Consider the following 10,053-nt stretch of genomic DNA (forward strand, 5'->3'; position numbering starts at 1 on the left):
ACTGCAGCTTCCCTGTTCTCACAGGAGCCCATTCTCCCCGTGAAGCATCTGCTGGTAACTACCGACTGGAGGGATGCGCATGACCTTGACTAGGGTTATTTTTCCCAGACCCGTTACTGAAAGTGATGTCTCAGGGTTTCCCACCACTCTGCAAGGGCCGAGTTTCCTTCCTAACCTGTATCTTCACATCTACAGGTGAACATGTTGCCACCAGTCAGGTGGACAACGCAGGGCTGATCGTGGTGCCCATTGCTAAAGGTCATAAAGGAAGCATGAGATTCTCATTATTTCACTCAATTATATGCGTTATATCAAAATAGGATTTTATTAAAGTAGGTATGTGTGAAAATGACTTACATCAATGGTTGTCAGACAGGAGTAGGTGCCCTCCAAGACGTTACCTGACAACATCTTTTCTTGTCACAGTCTGAGAAAAGGGGTAGCCCTGACACCTAGTAGCTGGAGGCCAAGGATGCTGGCCAAGTTACAGGATAGCCCCTTTACAATAAAGCATTATTATTTTTTAAAATTTATTTGTTTGTTTGAAAGGCAGAGTTACAGATAAAGAGAGGGAGAAAAGTATTTCATCCACTGGTTCACTCCCCAGATGACCCTAACAGCTAGACAATAAAGCATTATTTTACCCAAAATATTAATATTTTGAAAATACAATAGAAGATTAAATGGAGTTCTTTTTCTCTTTTCTTCCCTAGAAATATTTTATTTAAGGTAAACTTCATGCATTTCATAAATACAGCTTTAGGAACATAGTGATTCTTCCCACCCTACTCGCCATCCCACCCACACTCCCACCCTTCTCCCTCCTCCCTCTCCTATTCCCATTCTTATTTTTATTCAGATCTATTTTCAATTAAATTTATACACATAAGATTAACTCTACTATTAGGTAAACAGTTAAACAAATAGTATGAGAAAAAAAAAAAAAAAACTGTTCCTTGCAGCCAGCACAGTGGCGCAGTGGGTTAACACCCTGGCCTGGAGCGCCGGCATCCCATATGAGCACCAGTTCAAGACCCCGCTGCCCCACTTCTGATCCAGCTCTCTGCTATGGCCTGGGAAAGCAGTAGAAAATGGCCCAAGTCCTTGGGTCCCGGCATGCATGTGGGAAAACTGGAGGAAGCTCCTGGCTCTTGGCTTCGGATAGGCACAGCTCCGGCCGTTGTGGCCATCTGGAGAGTGAACCAGTGGATGGAAGACCTCTCTCTGCCTCTCCTCTCTCTGTGTAACTCTGACTTTCAAATAAATAAATAAAATCTTTAAAAAAAATCTGTTCCTAACAGTAGAGACAAGGGCTGTTCAAAGCCATTGCATCTCAATGTGTCAATGTCACTTCTATAGATTATCTATAGGTTTTGTTTTTTCAATAAATCAGAACCAATGATATTGAGATTAGTCATAATTTAATTCAACCTAGCATTCACAACATAGCTTAAGTGTAATGAAGGAGATGTACAATTTGGGAAATGCTCAATAGGACTTGCCCCAAAAGGTGGAGTTAGAATCATGCCAGGGGATCCCAATACAATCCCATCAAAGGTGGCATGTACCAATGCCATCTCACTAGTCCAAGTGATCAATTTCAGTTCACAATTGATCACATTGATAGGTCTAAGAGTCAAAGGGATCACACAAACAAGACTAGTGTCTGCTAATACTAGCTGATAGAATCAAAAAGGGAGAGAACGATCCAACATGGGAAGTGGGATACACAGCAGACTCATAGAATGTCAGATGTCCCAAATAGCACTCTGGCCTCATAATCAGCCCTTAAGGCATTCGGATATGGCTGAAGAGCCCATGAAAGTATTTTAGGCCTGGAAAGCCAAGACACCCTGGAAAAAAAACAAAAGACCTAAATGGAAGATCTCTGCGAGTGAGATCCCAGTGGAAAGAACGGGTCATCAAAGAAGGAGGTACCTTTCTCTGAAGGGAGGAAAGAACTTCCACTTTGACTATGACCCTGACGGAATAAGATCAAGGTCAGCAAACTCAAAAGGCTTCCATAGCCTTAGCAACTCATGACTAGAGCCTAGGGAGATTACTGATGCCATAAACAAGAGTGTCAAATTGTTAAGTCAACAACAGGAGTCACTGTGTACTTACTTCTCATGTAGGATCTTTGTCCTTACTGTGTTGTCCAAAGTGAAGTAATGCTATAACTAGTATTGAAACAGTATTTTACACTTAGTGTTTCTGTGTGAGTGCAAACTGATGAAATCTTTACTTAATATATACTAAATCGATCTTCTGTATATAAAGATAATTGAAAATGAATCTTGATGTGAATGGAATGGGAAAGGGAGCAGGAGATGGGAGGGGTGTGAGTGGGAGGGAAAATAAAAAAAATACACAATTACTCTTAGGTGTTTAATTAATGCTATAACTAGTACTCAAATATTATTTTACACTTTGTGTTTCTGTGTGGGTACAAAGTGGAAATCTTTACTTAATATATGCTAAATTTATCTTCTATATATAAAGATAATTGAAAATTAATCTTGATGTGAATGGAAGGAGAGAGGGAGTGGGAGAGGGGAATGTTGTGGGTGGAAGGGAAGTTATGTGGGGCGGGGAAGCTATTGTAATCCATAAGCTGTACTTTGGAAATTTATGTTCATTAAATAAAAAAAAAGAAAAAAAGAAAGATAAAATAAAATATATATAAGGCAAAAAAAAGTACAATGTACTTTTATGTACCCAAAAATGTTCAGCCTAAAATCCAAACCCTATCCCTGAGAGAAGACATTCGGTGCAGTGGTTAGGATGCACCTTGAGATCCTGCATCCCGTGTTGGAGAGCCTACGTGTGAATTCCAGCTGTACTCCTGACTCCCGATTCCTGTTCCAATGCAGATCCTGGGAGGCAGCAGATGATGGCTCACATGCTAGGTCCCTGCCACCCGAAGTTGGTTGAGTTCCTTTCTCTTGGTTTTGGCATAGCCCACCTGCAGCTGTTGTGGGCATTTAGGGAGTGAACCAGCACATTGAAAATCGCTCTCTTTCTACCTCTGCCTCTCTGACTTGCAAATAAAACAAAAAATTTCATCTTAGGGCATGGTTATGGGTCTGTTGATCCATGATTTCCAGTCATTTCACTCATTTGTCCAACATCCTGTGAGTACTTATGATTATGAATGAATAGAGCTATGAAAAAAAATTCCCTAATTTTCATCCCTGTTTCTAATTAATCAATCAGTTCTTGAAGAGTGGAAACTAAAATAATGACGGAAAGTAGAGTGATAACTTGAACGAGAAAAGTCTCCCTGGGTTGGAATTGGAATGAAGCCTTAAAAGATTCAAAATAGTTGGCCTAGTATATACTTGGAAAAACAGCCTGCAAGTAGAGGGATCCTCGATGCAAAGGCTCTTCAGTCTGAGCTTACAAGTTGCAGCACGATGGTGGGAGGAGGCCACTGTAGCGGGAACTCAGTGAGGAGACAGGCAGTGAGGGAAGCACTGGGCTGGATCCCTCAGGGCCTAAGGAATTCCATGTTTACCGTAAATGAGATGGGAGCCACTAAGAGTCTCTTGTGTTGAATGGACCATAAGAGGGCAAAGGTGGAAGCTGAGGTCCTTGGACAAGGCTACTGCAGTAACTACTTACCAATGTCTGCTCCTTGTTCCTAGTTCTGGTGAAGAAACACTCACTCTGAATCTGCCCTGGAACACGTTCTCCATATTTTTTTTGACAGGCAGAGTTAGACAGTGAGAGAGAGAGAGACAGAGAGAAAGGTCTTCCTTCCGTTGGTTCACCCCCAAAATGGCTGCTATGGCCTACACGCTGTGCCGATCCGAAGCCAGGTGCTTCTCCTGGTCTCCCATGCGGGTGCAGGGCCCAAGCATTTGGGCCATCCTCCACTGCCCTTCCGGGCCACAGCAGAGAGCTGGACTGGAAGAGGGGCAACTGGGACAGAATCCAGTGCCCTGACCGGGACTAGAACCCGGTGTGCCGGCACTGCAGGCAGAGGATTAGCCTAGTGAGCCGCGGGACTGGCACACGTTCTCTATTTCCAACAGCTGCATCAGCAGTTAGGTCAGCTTGCTAAAGCTGCCTCTCCAGGTGTAATTAATGAGCCCCCACCCACACATGATCAGGCTAAAACATAACTAATACAAGGCGATTTGAAATCATAGAAATTATGACATGGCCTCGAGGTGTTCTGAAAATGAGGCTGCTGACTCAAGGGGAAGTGTGACCAGCATGAAGTGTAGAAATAGGAAGGAAGCTGATGAAAAAGTTGTCAGCACACCTCTCGCATTACCTACTTGGCAGGACACTTCGTCTTGATTACCACTCCCGGTTCTTCAGTATTGCCAGAATCCACATGAGAAATTGATCAAGCTATCAGAATTTGATACAACCCCCATTAATACGTTGCTCTTTCTCTGAAGTATTTCAAAGATAATAATAAAATCCTTTCATCATAATAAATGTTGAAAGCTGTGACTAGATTGCAAAACTTCTATATTAGTGTTTTTATGATTATGCCATTTTTATACTTTTGAAAAACAAAACATGAGGGGCCATCTTGGTGGTTTAGTTGGTTAAGCCACTGCTTGCATGGCTAGCACCCATATCAGAGCACTGGTTTGAATCCTGGCTGCTCAGGATTCAAATCCAGCTCCCTTCCAATGTGCCTGGGAAAGCAGCAGAAGATGGCCCTAGTACTTTGGCTCCTGCCACCCATATGGGAGACCCAGGTGCACCTCCTGGCTACTGGCTTCTGCCTGGCCCAGCCCTAACCATTGCAGCCATTTGGGGAATGAACCAACGGTTAGGAGATTGTGTGTGTGTGTGTGTGTGTGTGTGCCTCCCCCTCTCTCAGTCACTTTGTCGTTCAAAAAAATAAAATAAGTCTGTTTAAAAGAAACATGAATAAAATCATTAAATAATGAAGGGATTTATCTTGCAAACAACATGGCTGGGAACACAAAGCTCCATGAACTCAGGTCTTTCCATCTTTGGGCTCTGAATGCGCAATTTATAAACCAAAGCTGCTCAGTTTGATTTCACGGAGCTTCGGGCATATTTGGCTTACAGTAACAAAGGACTCAAATCCCAGTGGTTGGATCCCCTCGTCACATAGCTGTACAGGCTTCCAGCAACACACACAAAAAATGCTTGCTACAATGCCTCCCTACAGTTTCATATATTTGGACTTTATCAGTATCTTATGAACCTAAGTAACTTGACTTAAGCCCCTCAATCTGACACTTCTAATCAAGAACTGTTCAAATCAAGGTTCAAACTCAGCAAATATGTTTAAAAAAGCAGACCTTGGACAATGTCCTCACCCAGACCTATTCAAGAAATCAGGCCTGCAATACCCAAAGAAGTTGTATCACACATGACAAGCAAACAAGGACTACAGCCCAATATCTCTCATAAATATGAATACAAAAGTCCTGAATAAATAAATATTGTCAAGTCAATGGCAGTAAACTATAAGAGGTATAGAATACTCTACATCATGTTGAATTTTTATCCCAGAAACACAAGTGAATTTCACATGTGAAAGTCAAACAATGAAATTCACACTAAGTAGAGGGAGGAGGGACTACTTCAGTGTATATACAAAAAGTATTTGGCAAAATGCAACACTCACTCGTAAGGAAAATTCTAAGCAAATTCAGAATACAGACTAATATCTTTTTTTTAAAGATTTATTTATTTACTTGAAAGTCAGATTTACACAGAGAGAGGAGGAGAGGCAGAGAGAGAGAGAGAGAGAGAGAGGTCTTCACCCGATGGTTCACTCCCCCAATTGGCCACAACAGCCCGAGCTGTGCCAATCCAAAGGCAGGAGCCAGGAGCTTCTTCTGGGTCTCCCACGTGGGTGCAGGTGCCCAAGGACTTGGGCCATCTTCTACTGCTTTTCCCAGGCCATAGCAAAGAGCTGGATCGGAAGTGGAGCAGCCAGGTCTCGAAGTGTTGCCCATATGGGATGCTGGTACTGCAGATGGCAGCTTTACCTGCTACGCCACAGCACTGGCCCCCAGACTAGAAAGAGATAACAATTGTCTTTATTCTCAGATATCTGTGTATGTAGAGAATTGTCAAGAATGCATAGGAGACCTACTAAAACTAAGTGACTATAGCTGGAATATAAAGTAAAATTATGAAAATAAGTTTTATTTCTATATTCCAACAGTGAAGAAGTGGAAAGTGAAATATTTAAAAACATATATCAAAAAACATGAACTACTAAGGGGCAAACTTAATGAAATATATCCAAGGTTTATTTACTGAAAAACACCACATTTTCTCAGAGAAGTTACAAAACAGTGCCGGCACTGTGGCAGGGGGTGGGGATAGAGCCACCGCCTGCAGTGACAGCATCTCCTATGAGCACCGGTTAGAGTCCTGGGTGTTCCACTTGCACTCCAGCTCTCTGCTATGGCCTGGGAAAGCAATGGAGCGTGGCCCAGGTGCTTGGGCCCCTGTACTTGTGTGGGAAACCCAGGGGAAGCTCCTGTTTCCTGGCTTCAGATCGGCTCAGCTCCAGCCATTGCAGCCGTTTGGGGAGTGGGCCAGCCAATGGAAGGTTTCTCCCTCTCTCTCTGCTCTGCCTCTCTATAAATTTGCCTTTCAAATAAATAAATCTTTTTTAAAAATCAGATCTTATCTTTTGCAACAAAGTGGGTGCATCTGGAGACCATTATGCTTAGTGAAATAAGCCAGACCCGAAAAGATAAATATCTTAGGCTTTCTTTGATTGGTTGCAGCTAATATATAGAGTACACACACCAGAAAACTGATGTATATCAAGCTAAACTAACACCTTGTGATTTGATTGTTTTCTTTAACCCCTGCCTTTACTCCTGTGAAACAGTGGTCTACCTACATTTTACTTGTAGAGTTCTTTGTTTAGAATGTTGAGCCTGTAATTATAAAGTAAATTGAAAGTATGTTATTGCAAAAAGTCAAAAGAACAAAAAAAGAAAAGAAAGGGAGGGAAGAAAGTATCACTGTACTCTTGGAATCATATCTATGAAATTCATGAAATCTGTTCTCCATATATTAATAAATAAAAAATATCACAAGCAAAGATAAAATTCTTTGCTTTTTTATTATTTGAAAGGCAGAGAGACAGGGAGGGGGTGAGAGCTAGGAATGGGCCAGATTGAAGTCAGGAGCCTGGAACTCCATCTGAGTCTCTTATGTAAGTGCAGGGATCTCTGTATTTGAGACATTACCTGCTGCTTCTCAGGGTGGCCATTGCTAGGAACTGGATGAAAAGTGGAGGAGCTGGGATTTGAACCAGGTATTCCAATATGAGATCCAGGCTCTAAATGTATTTACAAATCCAAAACAAACCCAAACAAATCCCAATAGATATTTTTATATAAATTGACAATCAGTTATGAAAATTTGTATGGAAAGAAAAATAATATAATAAAGAAAAATAATTTTCAAATAAATTACAAAGTTAGGGAACTTTGGTCTCAGTATTGCTGTAACACTAAAATAAGTAAGATTATTCTGCATCCCTTTATACAGTTTTATTTATTTATTTGAGAGGTAGAGTTACAGACAGTGAGAGGAGAGACAGAGAGAAAGGTCTTCCTTCTGTTGGTTCACTCCCCAAATGGCCACAATGGCCGGAGCTGCGCCAGTCTGAAGCCAGGAACCAGGAGCTTCTTCCAGGTCTCCCACAGGGGTACAGGGGTCCAACATCTTAGGCCATCTTCTACTGCTTTCCCAGGCCACAGCAAAGAGCTAGATTTGAAGAAGAGCAGCCAGGACTAGAACCAGCGCCCATATGGGATGCCAGCACCACAGGCAGAGGATGAACCTACTGCGCCATGGTGCCAGCCCCCTTCTTAAAGATCAATTGAGGGGCCGGCGCTGTGGCTCACTTGGTTCATCCTCTGCCTGCGGCGCTGGCATCCCATATGGTTGCCGGGTTCTAGTCCCAGTTGCTCCTCTTCCAGTCCAGCTCTCTGCTGTGGCCCAGGAGTGCAGTGGAGGATGGCCCAAGTGCTTGGGCCCTGCACCCGCATGGCAGACCAGGAGGAAGCACCTGGTTCCTAGCTTTGGATCGGTGCAGCGCTGGTGGTGGCGGCCATTTGCAGAGTGAACCAATGGAAGGAAGACCTTTCTCTCTGTCTCTCTCTCACTGTCTGTAACTCTACCTGTCGAATAAATAAATAAAATCTTAAAAAAAAAGATCAATTGAAACAAAAAGATCAACTCAAAAATAAAATCCACTATATTTCAATGGAGAAAGGATAGACTTTCCAACAAATGGTGCTGAGAGAGCTGGATATCTACATGGAACTTTGATACCACAGAGAAAAGTTAACTCAAAACAGATTATGTACTTAAATGCTATAGAATGTGTAGGAAATAATCTTCACTACCTTAGGGTTGGCATAAATATTTTGTAACTAAGAGGTGTGAAGTGCAAGCTGTTATTAAAACAAGCATAAATTAAGTTTCATCAAAATTAAAAGTTTGTTCTTTGGAAGACATCACTAAAAACAACAATAAATCAATCCAGAAATTGCAAGTCATTACACATATTCTCAAAATGTGAGTGCATTTGTTACAAAGATTGTGATGCAAGGTATTTAAAAATCTCATATACCTCAATAATCAGCAGTCAGTCAATGCAGTAAAAAATTGGCAAAAGGTCACAATAGACATTTTAAAAGGAAAATATGTAATTGCCAATAAGGTTATGAGAAATGCTGATTGTAATTTGTCCCATCAAGGAACTGTGTATGAAGTCCTCAAGGAGCTACCATGGCATACCTGCTCAAAGTGCTAAACTTCAAATGGTTGGCAATCCCAAGTGTTCGTGGGAACGTAAAATGGTGCAAATGCTTTGGAAAACAGACTGATAGCTTCTCACAAATGAACACATACTCACCATAAAATCAGACTTCTCTGAACACATTAGACTTTTGTCTCATACACATTTACTCAAAAGAAATCTATGCCGCACAATGGTTTGTACATGAATGGTCATAGTATCTACATTCATCATAGCCCCCAACTAGAAAATAATCAATTGATGAATTTATTTAAAGTTTAATACATTTTTTCAATGAGGTATTAATAAATGTGGCAGATCCATCAATCCTATATGAGTCAGGAATAAAAGAATAAACTGCTACAAGCAACAACAACATGAATTAACTTCAAAAACATTACACTGAGTAAAATAAGTCAGACACCTAAAGCCCATGCTGTAGGATTTTATTATAGAACGTTCTAGAGAAAAGAGATCTAATCTACACTGTCAGAAAAGAGCTCAGTGGTTTGGACGACAAGTAAAACATGGGGAGAGGCTGATGGAAATATCAAACATCCTACTGGTGTCGTGGTTACTGGAATACACATTTTCCCAAACTCATCAAGCTATGAAATTAAAAGGGGCCCATTTTACTGCATATAACTAAAATTCTGCAATATACCTTTATAGAATTTGATTGTGTTTAAAACTAAAATAATGAAACAGCATGGTGTAATAGCTAATGGCATTGCTTCTGTAGTCAGAACTACCTGATTCCAAGCGTATGCCTTTCATTTACTGGCTGTGTGACCTTTGGTGAACCACTCAAGCCCTCCATGCCTTGGTTTAGCATTTGTAAAGTAAGGATAATAACACTGCAAGCCCTAGCAGCTTGCAAAAAAATCATACTTATGAAACACTTAGAACACCACTTGGTAAGCTTAGTAATTAATGAACACTGTATTATCATTCATTGAATTAACAAACAAAAATCGTATAAGTAACTGCATTAAATTCTACACCAGACACTACATTAAATTGGGATAAGGAAATGGATATTATGTAAGACTTTTAAATGGATACTTTTAAGAAACTGTATTTTAAGACTATCAAAATAACTTTTATATTAACAAATCGATCTGTGTTCATTTCTTTTTTTAAAAAAAGATTTATTTATTGATTTGAAAGTCAGAGTTACAAAGAGAGAGGAGAGGCAGAGAGAGAGAGAGAGAGAGAGGTCTTCCATCTGCTGGTTCACTCCCAAAATGGCTGAAATGGTCGGAGTTGAGCTG

The sequence above is a fragment of the Oryctolagus cuniculus genome, chromosome 3 (genome assembly GCF_051225735.1).
Source record: "Oryctolagus cuniculus isolate XC-2025 breed Fujian yellow rabbit chromosome 3, ASM5122573v1, whole genome shotgun sequence".
Lineage (NCBI taxonomy): Eukaryota > Metazoa > Chordata > Mammalia > Lagomorpha > Leporidae > Oryctolagus > Oryctolagus cuniculus.